Raw genomic sequence first — 17,746 nt, 5'->3', positions numbered from 1 at the left:
TTAAGTCTCTTACACCCCTTGAGTTTTTAATTACTTGTACTTCATGAAGAATTCTTACAGTAAATATGTCATGGAGTGTCCTGGTGCTCTTAAATATCTCAGTATTTTGAAAATTGTTAAATAAATTAATTCCTCAGCTTATAGAATCTAGGTGATTAAAGTGTTTTCAGGTTATGAACCTCAAATGATCAGGTAGTTTAGAATTATTTCCGTTTATAAATAAACACTGCATTTTAACGTTTTATGTTTTCAATCTATTGCCTAAGTTCAGTAAGTACAAAAGAGGCAATATTTAGCAATGGATACAGTCTTGCCAAATTAACCCATTTTTCTAATAAAATGTCTCAATGTAACATGTATTTGATTAGAGATAACAGAAAACAATGTATTGCACATTCAAGTTTGATCTATCAATGCATTTCCATTATTTCATGGCATGAAAAGCCATTGTTTATTTTCTGTGTCCTCCTCTAAGACACATTATGGAGTATGAGCTCTTGACTTCCACAATGGAAAGTCGGCCAGCCCTTCCAATCCCATACTAATCCTGAGTTATTGCTAAGAAATTCTAAGTATGTGCTTGGACAAGTTTTCTGGGATGTTTTAGTCGCAATATCTTACCATAATGCCATGTTACTGTCTTTGGGGGTTGAGGGGAAAGTAATAATGTGGCAAGTACCATTTTTGGGGAACATAGGAAGATTCGGCTAGTGTCTGCCACTGTTTCTTCTTCTCAGTTTTCTGAGGGACACTACTCAGCCCTTGTATATTCCATCTTATGTGTAGAACACATGTATCTTTTAATTTTTTAACACAGAGCAGACAATCAGAGCTTTCATGATAGCAGACTATAAAAGAATAGCATTTTATAACAGACAACCTCTGCAATAACCTGTACCTTTGTTGATGGACCCACTTCCATGACTAGCTGCAAGTCTCCCTGCCCTTTTCCCATCCTGCCTCATGTGACCAGCACAAGCTCCCACCCATACCAGATGCCTCACTATACTTTAAAACCCAAGCTAGGCCAGGCATGGTGGCTCACACCTGTAACCCCACCACTTTGGGAGATCAAGGGATTTGAGACTGGAAAACATAGCAAGACCCAGTCTTTACGAAAAAAATAAAAATAAATTAATTAACTGGGCATTGTGTTGTACATCTATAGTTGGAGCTATGTGGGAAGATGAGACAGGAGGATTACTTGAGTCTAGAAGTTCGAGGCTGCAGTGAGCTGTGATCGTGCCACTGCAATCCAGCCTGGGTGACACAGCAAGACCAATCTCGTAAGTAAATAAATAAAACCCAAGCTAAACCCATTATCAACCCTAGAAATGGCAATAAATTCCTGACCCTAGCCTAGGGACTATTACCATTTGATGTTCTCAAAGTTATCTCTTAATAGGATGCTGAGAGTGGGGAACATCAAGGTGTCGATAAAGCAATCACATTAAAGTAAAAAATCAATATATTTCACAGATTCAGAATTATTTTTACATTAAATCACAACACAGATGAGGCATCAATGTGCCAGTCCAGGTTAAAAAAAAATGATCCTGTTCAACCCCTGCCTATTAAGGATACAAATCTTATAGTTCAATCTCAACCAGGTTTATGTTATTGAACATAGAACAAAGAAAAAGAAGAAAATATTTATAAATATAAGATAATTTTAGGTTGAATCTAAAAACTTACTGAACATGACATAAAATGATGCAATGGGAAAATTATATTGGGAGTTTTAAGAATTAAATTGTCACTTATTTTTCTGTGGTGATTTTTGCCTATAAGCTAAGCAGGTACAGGAAGAAAATGTCAAAGATTTTTTTTTTCTTAAGGTCTCCTCTACAATAATCTCCACATAGGCAGTTCCACATTTCAAGTTTTCACGGTTTTAGAATCAGAATCTGATATCATCAAATAAACCCACTGAATGAAAGCTGAAACTTACAACCATGTATATTTTACCATAAAGAAGCTAAAATTAAAAGATGCTGTCTTTTACCCAAGGTCATCCTAACATTGAAAACAAGAAATGAAATTATGACATTTTGTGGATGTCAGCATACTTGAGCTCTAAATATTACAAAGTCTTCTAACTGGTATTAATATTACAACAGAGACATCAATTCCACCCTCCCCTGCTGCCTAGTACAGATTGGATTTTATTAGTCTAAAGACATTTAAATGGTTTGAAGTGATAATTAAAACATACTTTTAATATGTTCTATTTTATTCATTGTCAGTTGACTCAAGGTCATACACCATTGTCCATTGTTACATTCCACTTTAAACATTTTTTGTTGTAATTTATACCTTGGAAATATTTATAGCTTGGTATATTTTCAATATATCTTGGAAAATTCTTTCTAGCAACTGATTGTAATTAACTTCAAAGGGGCTTATGATCTAACACAGCATTTCAATTAATTTGGTTACTCAAGTTCACAGAAGCAAAAATTTAATAATGTATTAAACAGTTATTTAATAATTCATAGGCATAGATTTGCTTATTTAAGTTGGAAGAATGACAGTCATACCTGTTTTACAGAACCCATTAAAAAGCACAATTAACTCAATGTTTCAGAGCTTCTGTTTAATTCTTCTTGACAAGGCATATGAAAAGGAAGAGACTAAAGCATCTGTATTGCCCTGATAATATGCAGTTTACATTCAAGTGTAATATTTAGTGGTCAGCCAATTTTTATGCATATGAGTTATATGATATTTTACTATTTGGGGAGGGGAGTGTCTTCCTATATTTAAAGTTTTAGTTTTCTGTCCTCACATACTCTCAGTCTCCTATTGATTGGCCAGTCCTCATGCCATCCTGGAATAGGTATTTGGAATGGGTACCTGAATCAGTCTACATAACCCATAGCTCAAGTTTGCACTTGCAGGTCAAGGATTTTTATAAGCCATCAATAACTTTGTGTCCTGTTCCCAATAGTCAGGACCTTATTAAATTCTCTGTGAGAAAGCCCCAACTTACACCTTAGTTCAAATAGTTAACATTCCTGTTTTGTTCTCTTGTGTTACAGTCACAGTCTTGAATCCTTGCTTGGCATGACAGATTCAAACACAGTATCTTTAATTTCCAATGAGTATTCAAGTTCCATCTCTCAACACCTGCCCTAGTGGTAGATCACAGGAAAATTGTGCAGATATACAGAGCAATAATAACATCCAAGACAGATAACATTCTGCTTCTTCCTGAGTGCCAAAAATTACCATTGTACACATTATTTCCCACTCTTTAAAGCTCGAGAATGCTAAAGCTTTTCCCAATGAATAAGACAAATTTTATTTTAACGTAACAATATTCTGATTAATGTGTGTTAAATGCTGTATGCATGCAAACAATTACGACTACATAACTGATAAGGTGTCTTGTACTACATCTCCATTTTATGTTAACATTCAATAATAATCACAATGTCTATAGTTTATTTTTTGATTTTCTAAAGTAAATGTGAAAATTCTTAAAAATGTGAACGGATGTGGTTTTGGCTTGTTGAGATACTGATAAATACCTTGTATAGTCTAAAGAAAAGGATATTAGCCATCTCTTCATCCATGGGCAAATTATTTGCTTACAGTTTTAATAATACATAATTTAATATCTATAATAATCTGATTTAACTGTAAATGTTATAGATACCAGACCAAGAAGCACTTTATATTATTCCATTGGGTTCCTGTTGAATACATGCATGCATTCATCCTTTAATTAATAAGGCTTACAAAAATAGTTACATTTTCTCCAATTTCTATACCAAAGAACTAAGGTATAAATTTAAGATATCCTACATTCCTAATTGTGACAAAATTGAAAAAGTTATAAAACATGTAATTTTATGTCGCAGAAGCATATAACAACACCTGTAACCTAAAGCCATAAAAACAAACTCCGTTCCCTACACGTAAGTTCTTAAAGCTTGTTTTGCCCCATGAATTTACTGTGGGTGGTGTTCGTGATGCCATTAAATGTTCAAACCCAGTAAGACTATATGATATTTCAACATGCTAAGGAGTCTTTCTGCAAGGTCATAGCAGCATCATGGATTATAATTAGCTTAGAATAATTAGGTGAATCAATTATAATTAGGTGAATCTACTTTTATATTCTTCCATACACAACTAATTTAAATAAGTTTTTGAAGGCTGTTTGAACAGTTAAGTGATAATAGAAGTTTTCAAGAGCTTTCACAACTTTATGTTGTAAAAATTCTGTCCTACCTAAGGTGTAATGGTGAATTTATTATTGCAAAATAAGAATTTATAACTGTGATATGAAACTTAATGTATTACAAATGGAAACAAAATCCAAGTTAACCATCATTCTATCTCCCACACGCTACTCTGAATACTCTTCATTCACTTAATTAACATTTGCTAATCACCTATGATGTCCTAAAAAGCACAGTACATATTTTAGAAGAGATGAAATTGAATAAGTTGCTAAGAGTACTGCTACAATCTGAATGTTTGGGTCCCCTTAAATGTCATATATTGACACCTAATCACCAATGTAATAGTTTCAGGAGTTGGACTTTTGGGAACTAATTAAGTTATGAGGGCAAAGCTTTCATGAATGGGATTAGAACCCTTACATAATAAGCCACAGAGAGCTACCTAGTCCATTCTACCATGTGAGTGCACCACTAAAAGGTGCCATTTGTGAAACAGAAGACTGATCCTCACCAGATACCAAATCTGCTGACACCTAATCTTGGACTTTGCAGCTTCCACAACTGTGTGAAATACATCTCTGCTGCTTATAGGCTACCTCAGTCTATGGTATTTTCTTACAGCTGCTGAATAGAGTAAGAAAATCACTCCTAACATTTCTTGAAAGTTTAAAGTTTTTCTTTAAAAAAAATTAAAGATCCTGGATATTTCTTCTAAATAGTCAACTATATAAACACAAATAATTTATACTGTTAATTGCATTTCCTTGTTTTCCATTTTAAATGAAAAAAAGTGTAGGCTTTATAATGTGTCACTAGTTATTAAAAATCATCTAAACTTAAAACAAGATATAAGCCACATAATGTACACAACGAAACAGGTCTTAAACAAAGACAATATACATCAGAATGCCCCAAAAACAAAGGCTACACTCCATCAGATTCTGATTCCACTGGTAGGCAGTAGTGTCCACAGACTAATGTAAATTAAAATATAATTTTAAAGTGTCACAGTTAATTCTGACATGTTGACAAACAATGCAAAAACTAAATACAGTTTTATGAGAAAATTGTGACGAAAAGCCTGCAGGTGCATGTAGGAAATAAACAAATGTTCAGTTTGTGTATTAAAATATATTTAATTTTTGTCGGCAGGTGAAATATAATATCCACACCATTAATGGTAGATTAGGAGAACAAGAAATGAATAAGGTTTACCGTTAGACTCTTTCTTGTGTGCACATGTCACACATATACATATACATGTGAATGTTCACTTGCATATATATATATATATGTTATTTTGCAGAAACTTCCATCAAATATCTCAGAAGTCCATTATTAAAGTGAATGATACGTGTGCTTAGAAAAAGGAGAGTTCGAACTTACACAAAGGAGGCAAAGAGTGAACGGAAAGTGGAAATATCTACTTAAAAAGGATACGTTCTATATTTATATGAAAATTGTAGTCAGGAGAGTCACAGCAGCTCCTTGCTGTGCATAACACACCAAAAAGCAATTAAGAAAAACATTTGCCAGATGGCCATATGCAATGATATGAATAAATTGGCAATAGCCCAATTTTTCTAAAATATTTTTCTATATAATAGAGAGTAGATGTATCAGCAGTCTGATAAAGGTTCTTTCAAATAAAGTGGACAGTTGAACTTTGGTATATGTAAATATTCATGGTAGAAACTAAGGGATCTGTGTTAATCTGAATGTCAAGGTTAGATGACACCTTGTCAGAATATTGGCGAGAATCCAACTCTAATTTCCAATATGGCTTTCTTTTCAGCCTTAAAAAGCATAACAAGTTTGAAAATGTTATTTACAAAACAGCGAACAAAACAAATATCTTTCTTCCAAAGAAATCCCTTTGTCAAATTGATTTAAAAACATTATGCAACACAAGGTTAAATAGTGTGTTCTGTATCAAGTACCCTGTATAAGAAAGCTACCGGAAATCTCAAAAATAAAATATGACCACATAAATAAATCCAGCAATAACTAGGGCATCATAAATAATAATATTTATAGTTTTATTACATGGCATGGCTGTCTATAAATAATTGCTATGCCAAGATGGCAGCAGCAGTAGACGTCAAAGAGCAAGATGCTAAAATTGTAAGAACCAAGGGAGATAAAGGTAGAATCACTTATATGCGAGCTCTGACTCAGCAAATACACCTATGTCAAAATTGAAGATGGATCATGTGCAGTAACCGGAGGTAAAGGTAAACAGGTATGTTAGAAGACACTTGTTGATACTCAATAGACACTTGTTGAATGAGTGAGTAACTTTCAATGTGAACTATGGTAAGGATTCTGCCACAATATCAAAGTGATTTGTTCATTAATAAGAGGAAACAAACAAGAAAAAATCTTATGGTTGTAAGTAAACTGATTACATATTGGCATAGCTCAAAGGAAGAACTCATATAAAATGAATACTTAATAAACCTAAGTTATAAATAAGCCTCTACAGTCATAAACTAACCAATCTGGACCACAATGATAAAACATAAAAAGATCTCAATACCTACACACTTTAAAAAGTAATCAGGAAAAAATTTTCAGTCTTATCTGTTTCAAATACTGATATTTTAATCATCTACACTGTTGCCTATTACAGAACTTCTACAGAAAAGCAGCATCTCCTAAAGTTGTTATAATTTCTTCAATCATAAACTATTGATTGAGCATATAGCATGTATTAGGAAATGCAATAGATTCTGTGATCCAGGAATGAATGATACAAAATTTGTAACCTGTAGGAAATCAGACTACTGGGCAATTGTATAAGCAGTTCTAAATTCACTTACCCTGACATCATTACTGTACATATGAAATGATACTCCAAAGGAACTTTGTACAGGCAAAAACAAATGCCATTAAATCCAGGTGTGGAAAGTCTGGGTGGTTTACACTTACAGGCTTTCAAAAACTGCATATTCTTATCTTAAACAGATTTGTTTTTCAGATTTTCTTGGTGAAATATGTGAGCATAAATGAATAATAAGCAGATCTAGAGGTAGTAATTAACAAGAGAGGCAAGAAAACAAGACAAAGCAAAGGCCATAGGTAAAAGGAGCCAATTAATTTAAAAGTCTGATTCCTCTTACATGGGAGTCCTTCATATTTTAATTTTCAAAATATTTGTGCCAAGAATTCATTTGACAGTCTAGTGACTCTAACTCAGAATTGTAATTTAAATCTATAAAATCAAAAAGAGTTCCAAAAACACCAACTATATTCATATAGAGTTCAATCCATTAAAGTTGGTGCTCTTGGACTCCAGGTTAAAAACTGAAGATTGGAGTAGCCTGTGAAATTGGAGACAAACAACTGTTATTGATAGTGATGGTCACAGTGGCAAATAACCATATCTGATATACCCTGATAAAAATATGATGAAATATATGTCCTAGAAATTCATCCATCCTACATTGATAATATTTTTAATAGATATAGGTGAAATGGAAAATATCCACTTATAAATATTTAAGAGTTTTCATTACTGCAAGTTAAAAGTTTGAGAACTTAACCTAATTTATTTAAGTTCAACCTATTCAAAATTAATTACTTTTTATAGCATAAAAACAAAGCATGGGCCCGGCACAGTGGCTCACGCCTGTAATCCCAGCACTTTGGGAGGCTGTGGTGGGCAGATGATCTGAGGTCAGGAGTTCGAGACCAGCCTGACCAACATGGTGAAACCCCATCTCTACTAAAAATGCAAAATTAGCCAGGCATGGTGGCACATGCCTGTAATCCCAGCTACTCGGGAGGCTGAGGCAGGAGAACCGCTTGAACCTGGGAGATGGAGGTTGCGGTGAGCCAAGTTTGCACCATTGCAGTCCAGCCTGGGCAACAAAAGCAAAACTCTGCCTCAAAAAAAAAAAAAAAAAAAAAAAGGATATTTGCTTTATATTCAAGGCATGTAATTATAATACTTTAATGATAAGTATTCTAGCTCACATTTATTGAGCATTTATTTGGTGCCATGCACTATTTTAGGTGCTTTACATTTCTTGGCCTATTTAATCATCACAACCACACTAAGAAATGTGTACAATTATTATCACCAGATTTATATGGTGGTAAACTGAGGCACAGATTAATTTATACAAAGTCACAAAACTGGGAAGTGGAGGAACATGAATTTTAGCCCTGATATTCCAGCTCCAAAGCCAGCCTTGGCTCCTCACGACTCTCTAAAACCACTATGCTATGCTCCTTCCCCTTTTAAAGAAGGTCCTGTAAGGCTTGTGATTCTCAACTCCAGATTCCATGAGACTTGCAAGAAACATTTAAGCGACACTGATGCATAGACCTCATCCCAGATACTGATTCTCAAGTTTGGGATACAGTAAGACCACCTGGAAGTCTTTTTTTAACACGATTTTGAGACCCATCCATATTTTCTGATTTAGAAGGTCTAGAGAAATATCTGAGAATTCAGATTTCTAAAAATTCCCCAGATGATGCTGAAGCTGTAAGTCCAGAGACCATTATTTGAGACCTGCTGCTCTAGAATACTGGAAAAAGAAAATCTGGAGTGACCGCATGTCCTTAAAGGATTCAATCGTGCAGCTAGGAATGAACCATTGCTTTACGTTATCTACTTCATTAAACATGCTGTGGAAGATTACAACAATGAATATTAACAAAAACTGGGGTTGAACTACATTGTGTACCCAAGTTTAAGCATCAGAGATATCCATCCAGTGAATATTTAATCAGCCTGAGTCTTCCAGCTTCTCTCCTTCTGGATAATACTTTTCTTTCCATTAATTCACTACACAAACATATCACTATTGTCCTTTAGTTTGTCAGAATTTCATAGTCATTAGTTGTTATGAAGTCATATTCAGATTGCCTAAGCTGGGATTCCCAGGATGTAAACTTGCTGTTTTGTGATTCTGGCATTCGCCTACTGGTCACAGGCCATGGCACCTGTGTCATTAGGAGTATTCCTTACAAAAAGGCAGTGGGAGCAGCATAACTGAAAATCATGATCTTGGGGAATTGCATTGCTTTAGGTATAAACTATTTCATATCAGCTCAAATATAAACTTCTCTAAATTGGATAATAAACTCATATTCATAGTCTTCTCGTATTTCCTAATAATCAATAAAATAAATTATACACATGTATGGCAAAGAAATGGGATGAAAATGGGAAAGTTGTTTCACTTAGGAGATGTGCTTAGTAATCCACACACACGGTATTAGGAAGTATCAGTAGTCTCTCATTAAGTTTCACTTTCATTAGGGCATTCTGTTGTCAAACTGCTTTGAAAGTGAAAATATACATTAAAATCATAAAAAAGTATTCTCCAATTATCCACTCATTAATATGCACTCTGATAGATAATGTTGGAGAAGAAAGATCTGTACACATATTATCACTACACCCGAGAATCTGTGGTCTAGGGTTAGAAAAGTATCAGACAAGAAAACTCTCTCACACACACAAACATACACACAGTTTATAAGACTAATTTTATTTCTCAAAGATGGAACCAAAATGCTGTTGGGAGGGTTGACACTTCAAAAAAAAAAAATGAAGGACCACATTAATTAGAACTATTTTTTAAGACAATCATGTTTTCATTTTTGTCACTAATTGAGTCAAATGATTTCCTGTAAAATACAAGATAGCATTGTGGTAAGTTAAACAGCAAAAAAAAAAAGTTTATAATCTGCATTTTCTGTGAATCTGATTTTATGTTTTTATGTTTCACAGTGACCAGAAAGTTCTAAGGCTTTATATATTGCATTTGACAGTTTTATCTGGCCACCTATTGGTTTCTATCTTTTTTATTTCTTAAACCTTGAAAAGTAACAGCTAGAAAAACTTTTAATGAAATACAATAAAGATTTCAAGGCTTTTTTTTTTTTTTCTGGCATGGGGTTGTCTTACTTGGAATTCTCAGAACCCATTCCTGAGAGTTGACGGACTATATGAGTCATGCGACTTCTGAGAACCCTCAAGCAGCGTTTCCTGGTATGAAGTAAGTGTTGTGACCCATGCAAGTCCATTTGATTATGTTCTAAAGTGTCATCTTTTTCAAAGTGCATTTCTATTTATTCTTTCATGGCATTGTTACTAGGGGTCAAGCCTGGGTTTCATGGGGATAGTTATCTGTCAGCTGAGTTAGTCCCATCTTAACTTTACCTTGGTTTATTACTCTCTTCCCTTTCTCTTTTGGGCTGCCTCCTTGAGAATTAAAAAGAGAGAGACAGAGACAGAGACATTTTCTTTCTTGGAATCCCTGACAATTTGGGGGCAGTCTTCATGGAGTGGCAAAAATTATCTTGTGTTAATATGCACAGCAATATAATTAAAAGCATGTGAATTCTCTCTTTAGTGGCCACTTATGAGAGTGTGTAAGCCATTGTATTAATAATTAGTAGTAGTTAAAGGGCCAGCCTCTAATGGTGAACCATTTTGACAAACAGAAGACACGAGATGTGACATAAATAGCTCACATTCATAAGTATAAGAATGCCATACAATTATAGAACAGGACAACAAAACTTCCATTAATAAAGTTTTTACAAACTGACATAGGCCTATCCTATTACACTGGAAATAATCTATGCAGTGGTAATGTGTATTTCTTATGTAGATATTAATCTTACTTTATTATTTTTGTGTTCTTTACTGAGGTCATGAAGTAAAATCATTCAAAGTTGATTGGGACTATAGTCTGAATGAGATCACTATTCTCAAGGTTAGTCATTTTCACAGGAAGACGCTCTTTAGACAGGTCATCAGAATTGGAGGAAGACCCTAGACAGGAAGGGGTAAGAATCCAGTGTGCCTCCATGTCTTGCTCCCTTGGGCCTGGATGCTAAGCTTCAGCTGCTTTTTCTCCAAGCTCAGTCGTGAGGTTTTTCATCTCTACCAGGTTTGAGCCACACAAGTCCGAATTTGGAATATTTTAGATATGGTTGTAACAACCTGCTAGTAGCACTGGGTATGTGTGTTTGCATATGTCTGTTTGGGCACCAGGCGTTTCAAAATCTCTGGCCCTTATGAAAAACAGGCAAGTTTATTAATGCAGAGCTCTCTGACTGTTTTATAATTGGAAACATTTTACAATGAAAGACATTAATAAAACCTGAATCCAAAAAAATATCCTGGAGATATTAGATGTTCCTCAGAAGTGGAGGAGGACTGACTCTTTCCACAAACTATAAATGAAAACAGGGATATCGAAATGTAGAGTGGTCACATAATGCATACAAACTGGGTTACATTTAAGACTTTAAAGAGAAATGATTTTTTTAATCCTAGGACAAAAATCATAAATGGGACTGTTCCAGCAAACCAGAACAGAAGGTAACCCTATATACAGGAGCTCTTAACTGAGCCTGAATTTGCCACCCAGATACATAATGGAAAGTGAATTTTCCATGTTTGCATCCTTTTATTTGATCTCTGAGACACTGGTAAAAACTCTCTTGAATGCTTCGTTCTGGTCTCTGACATTTATATTCATTCAGAAATCTCACAGCAAGTACTTTTTTATGTGCTAAGTTTCATGCTGTTGATTTGAAGGGTGTACTGTAGACAATATAGAGAGAAACAGGGAAGTTTATAGCCACAGTAGGCAGGGGTCTTAAAGAACACACGATGTCTGTTTTTTCTGTTCCCACAGCCTTGCTCCAGTAGTTATTATCAACAGACCTTGAGAAGAAAGTGAATCTTGAGGACAAGAGTCAGAATGATAAGAATTATTTTTTCTACATTGCTAGCCTTGGATAGTCAACGCTTCATTTTATTAAGTGAACTAGCAGGTTTCCATTCAACTTCTAAAGCATTTTAATTCATCTTTCTATAAGGTCATTCTCTATTCAAGGTAAGAAAGTGATAATTCAGTGCATTTTTTATATCATTTTCTTTCCAGTAAAGTACATTCCGGCCAACTTGAAAGAACATTTTCATCCACTGTATTCTACATGATTATTCTTACTCAAAGTAAATGGAAAAAAGAAACTTATACTTACTTTAATTGCATTAAAATGCAAATTGATAGAATCCAGTTAACTATATTAAAAATTTAGAAAGGACAGATCACCAAATGAATACACACACACACACACACACACACACACACACACACACACACACACATATTCTTTACATATTTAAAAAATAACTAGATTCTGTTTAGGTAGATAAGTAGCAGTTGAAAAAATTCTGAAGAATAAATACATATAAAAAATACATAAAAATGGTTTTCATATATGTCAACTCACATGATTACCCATAAGAGTGATATGAACCAGGTAAAGTAGGAAGTTTTAATATTAACGTAATTTGGCAGAGGAGGAGACAGGCATGGAGACCACTGGTTATATCTCCAGTCATAGTAACAGTAAAGGCAACATTCAAACTCAGTATTTTGTCACCAAAGGTGCAATGCTGTCCATTTCACAATGGCTAAATGATATTTTGGCTCCATGTTAGACATGCTCAAGAACTTCCCTCCCAACCCCCTCAGTAGTTGCCTAGAAAATCCCTCAGCTCAGTCTACTGTTTCTTATGATCCCAGTCATCTCTATATTCTCAACTCGTTGGCCACAGAGTTGGAAGGGAATTGGTAAGGCTTATCCCTCATAAGAGAAAACACAGAAACGATATGTGTTAGACCTTGCAAAGTCCTATTTTAGACAGAAAATGCAACGTGTTCATCAGGATTTTAGATTTGAAATCCCTGAGTACTGCTTTATTTCTATGCCTCTTAACATATGGCTTTATGCTTGGAAGATTTCACAGAGAGGCTTCTCTTTGGTTATAAAATATATTTTGTTTGCCTCAAGTATTTGTCTGTTTCTGCATGGCTACAAAGAAACACCTGAGACTGGGTACTTTATAAAGAAAAGAGGGGCTGGGCACGGTGGCTCACACCTGTAATCCCAGCACTTTTGGAGGACAAGGTGGGCAGATCACTTGAGGTCAGGAGTTCGAGACCAGCCTGGCCAACATGGTGAAACCTCATCTCTACTAAAAATACCAAAGTTAGCCAGGCGTGGTGCTGGGCACCTGCAATCCCAGTTACTCAGGAGGCTGAAGCAGGAAAATCGCTTGAACCCGGGAGGCAGAAGTTGCAGTGAGCTGAGATCGTGCCACTGCACTCCAGCCTGGATAACAGAGTGAGACTCTGTCTCAAAAAACAAAAACAAAACAAAAATGAAACAAACAAAAAAACGAGGTTTAGATAGCTCACAGTTCCACTGATTCTATGGGAAGCATAGTGGTTTCTGCTTCTGGGGAGGTCTCAGCAAGCTTTTACTCATAGAAGAAGGCAACACAGGAGCAGGTGTATCTCACATGGTTGGAGCAGGAGGAGTGAGGGGAAGGTGCTACGTGCTACACACTTTTAAACAACGAGATCTCACAAGAACTCACTCAGTACCACAGGAACAGCACTGAAGGGGATGATGTTAAATCATTCATGAGAAACTGCCCCCATGATCCAATCACCTGCCACCAGGCCCCACCTCCAACATTGGGGATAACAAGTGGGCATGAGATTTGAGTGGAGACACAGATCCAAACCAATTCACTTCAAAATAAAATCACAACATTTTATTGTGATTAAATTCGATTTTTCAGAGGTCTGTGCTCTCCAGTTTCTGGCCCCTGCCATATCACCACCACACTCACTACTTGATACTTGAAGTCACTCACTCCACAAGTTACTCACTTGACTCCTCTAGAATTTGATCTTGTGACCCTAGGGCCTAGACTATACATTTGTGGATGAGATCCATACATCTTACGTCACAATTTGGATTCTTTGTGAAGTAGATTCCAAGAAACATCTAGTGCTCAAGAATCAACCCCTGTGGAAAGGAGGGCAGGAAGCAAGGATTGAGAAGAAAGAAAAATCCAACTGTGATGTAAAATGAAGGTCCAACAGGTTCAGCAATCCTCATAGGAAGCTGTGGAACTGAAATGGCTCACCAGAGTTATCTTGTGTTGGGAAGAAATGGTCAGTCCTTTTTGCCCAGGCTCAATCAGTCATTGGATGTGGGTTGACCCAGGAAGGGCATGATTCCTGGTGAGGTAGCTCTCTGAGGCTGAGGCAGTCCTTAGGGGTGCTGACAGCTAAGTCTGACAAAACTCCCAGAAGGAGGAGCAGCAAATTCTTTCTTAAAGTGGGAACTGAGTGGGGTTTCTCAGTGTCCACCACGCCATAGGACCTTAATCACACCAAAGAGTTTTTGGTTAGAATTTAAATCATGTAGTATTACAAAAACTTCATACACTGATCCAGCTTAAGTTGACTGAGAATGTAAAATATATTTTGAGAAGTCAAGATTATTTTAATTATTTAAACTCAGATATTAATCACCTCTGTCACAATTTTAAACTACCTCTCCATCCTCATTATAAGTACATATGATCAATGTAGATCACACAGTTTTATTTCTTCATTCAGTGACTTAATTCCTAGGTTTGGCACTTTTGAATGTATAAAACTGAGAAACTATTACTAGAGTCTGACTAACATTTCATTTTTACACTTTGGAGTGTGCATTACAGCTACAGCAATCATGTCTGGAGTATTGCACATGCTGTCAAAATACATGTTCAAGAGTCAGTTGATCAAACACACATCAGAATAATTTTTAGTCATATCATTTTCTTACCCTTTTCTACAAAACAGAAAATGTCTTTCGGATTCTAGATTTTGCTTTTTACTTATCATATAAAAACCTAGTTCTTGCTAATGCTGTTATATTAATGTCAATTTTGAGAGTTTTATGCCCTTGGGATGATTTCCTACAGACAGAATCTCATGTCATAATAGAAGCAAAAACATAGTGATGCTGAAAAGAAGAATGCATATTCATTAATTATTCTGCTCTTCCTTTGAACTTTGTTTTTAACTGAATATTTCATTTTCTTATGCATGTACTTCTGTTTAGGTCTTTATGGATGAGATACATACTCAAAGCTTTATCTGTAGAATAATTTTACTGAAAGTTGTAAACATGGCATACTTTTAAAATTCAGATTTTTCCCCTTTATTCCATAGTTTAGGATACTAAGTTGAGGGTTATATTTCCTACATCTTAGCAATGTTATAAACTTATGCATGTTTATTTATTTGAGGTTCTATGTGTTTCCTACCAAAATATAGCAATACGAACAAATGAATGATGTTTGTTTCTGTTCTCCATTCCTATATTTCCTCAGTGGTTGCTGTAACACTCATTCCCTAATCTTAAACTCATAACATCCTCTCTACTCCTTTCATTATAATTCATTTCACAGAGAAAACTGGACACAGAGAAACACTGCATATTCTAATTTATATACAGATCTAAAAAATTTGAATTCTTAGAAGCAGAGACTGAAATGATGGTTGCCAGAAGCTCAGGGTGATGGAAATGGGGAAATGTTGGTCAAAGGGTACAAACTTCTAGGCAAAAGATGAAGAAGTTCAGGAAATCTTATGTACAACATGAGTGGTGATGGATGTTAGGTAATTTGATTGCAGTAATTATTAGACAATGTATACATATATCAAATCACCCCCATTGTATACCTTGAAAAAATAGATATTTTATTCAGCCTATATTTGTCAAATATTTAAAATTTAAAAATATAAAATAAAATATTGAAATCTGTCAAGTTTGTGTCTCTCAATTTAATTTTGTACATATTTAATACCATAGCTACCAATTTTGTACATATTTAATACCACAGCTACTAGTAAGATTTATTAGTGCTACTGGACTCTATGGAAACACTGAGTGTACAACAGAGTAATAAGGATAATAATGTGTTTGCCCCTTACTAGTGTAAACTACCTTGAACTAGTTAAATTTTGTGTCCATTTATCTCAGTTTTCACATCTTTATAAAATAAAAGTATATGAGTTAATAGATGTAAAAAGTTTAGGTCAAGTCCTAAGATATAATAATAACTCAGCAACTCTCTTTATAAATGTGGTTTCATTCATATCCTTATGTTTCCAAGTCCCTCTAGCCTGAAATGATTTTCTGATAAAGAATCAGAGAAATGAATAACCACATGGCAAATTAAAATATACTTAAATGAAAAAAACATATACTAATTGCAATTACAGTTTTAATAATAGAGAAATTGGAGCTGTTGCTGAAGCTTAGAATTTGTCCTATTATGAAACTGTACATTGTATTCCATGTATATGGAACTATACATTAGGAACGTATTTCTAATGATAAGATTAAATGTAGGTTGTACGTGTCATCATATTTTCATTCTTTCTCATTGCTTTGTCTTTGGAAAATTGTGTAATATTTTTGGTATTTTCATATGAAATTAAAGCACTTTAATACAAGGCACATAAAATTCAGTAAAAAAAGTATCATCAAGATTAATAAAAACATTTTAAATTCAATACCCATATTTAATTGTAACAGTTATATTCTCCTCAAAATTTGAAATAATAATGCAAGAATAAAAATATGTTGGGAATTTCTCAATAGAACTGTAACTGTCATAAAAATGAAAAGAACTGAGGCCAGGCGCGGTGGCTCATGCTTGTAATCCCAGCACTTTGGGAGGCCGAGGTGGGCGGATCATGAGGTCAACAGATCAAGACCATCCTGGCCAACATGGTGAAACCGCATCTCTTCTGAAAATATAAAAATTAGCCGAGCATGGTGACACGCATGTGTAGTTCCACCTACTCGGGAGGCTGAGGCAGGAGAATTGCTTGAACCCAGGAAGCAGAGGTTGCAGCGAGCCGAGATCGCGCCGTTGCACTCCACCCTGGCAACAGAGCGAGACTCCGTCTCAAAAAAAAAAAAAAAAAAAGGAAAAGTTCCTATATTCTCACATTATTTTCAACTGTTTTATGAGGTTTTTCACTTTTGTTTTCCTTGTTATGGCCACAATTATTCCCAGAACAGGCTGTACTTAACTTCCCATTTCTGTCAATCATGACTAAGTAGCTTTGTCTTTTCTTCCCCTCAGCATGGCCATAACAGGAAGAATTTACAGGAAATTTCATTTATTTTATTACATATTAAAAAAGATAATAATCTAATAAAATACCAATATTGCATACCTATAATCCTTTCATTCATTTAACTGTAATCTGAGTGCTTATTATGGATGCAGACTGGCTAGATATGATAGACACAGAGAGCTTTACTGTTACAATGGACTGGGATAAACAGAGAGATGGGGATAGTTACCTTGAATAATCCATAAACGGAGCTTTTGTTTACAGCCAGTATCTATTTAATTCAAAACTAAGTATTTTAAATAGAAAAGTTAATCTGAAGAAGAAAAGGATATAGCCCATGATTGGTAAGTGTGTAAAGTATTCTTGTATCTTTCGTAAAGTTGTGTGCCTGTGTCTAGTCTATCACTCTATTCCCCTTGCCCCACGACACTAGGATGTACAGATAATATCTTGAACCTGGTGTTCTGGTCCAGGAAACCTCTTTCTTTCAAGACTCTTCTTGTGTGTAATAATTATTAGGTCTGAATGGCTGACCTCAACTTGCAGGTGCATTGTGACCTCTTCCCATGC

The 17,746-nt window shown here is 35.1% G+C and overlaps 1 protein-coding gene across 4 annotated transcripts in view; it reads right to left on the bottom strand.

The window, feature by feature from the left end:
- Positions 1-17,746, bottom strand: part of NCAM2 (neural cell adhesion molecule 2) — a 548,173-nt gene that overhangs the window by 341,722 nt on the left and 188,705 nt on the right. The gene's annotated exons all lie outside the window — the stretch shown is intronic.

This window comes from Pan troglodytes, chromosome 22 (assembly GCF_028858775.2).
Source record: "Pan troglodytes isolate AG18354 chromosome 22, NHGRI_mPanTro3-v2.0_pri, whole genome shotgun sequence".
Classification (NCBI taxonomy): Eukaryota; Metazoa; Chordata; class Mammalia; order Primates; family Hominidae; genus Pan; species Pan troglodytes.
This window is presented reverse-complemented; position numbering and strand designations above follow the sequence as displayed.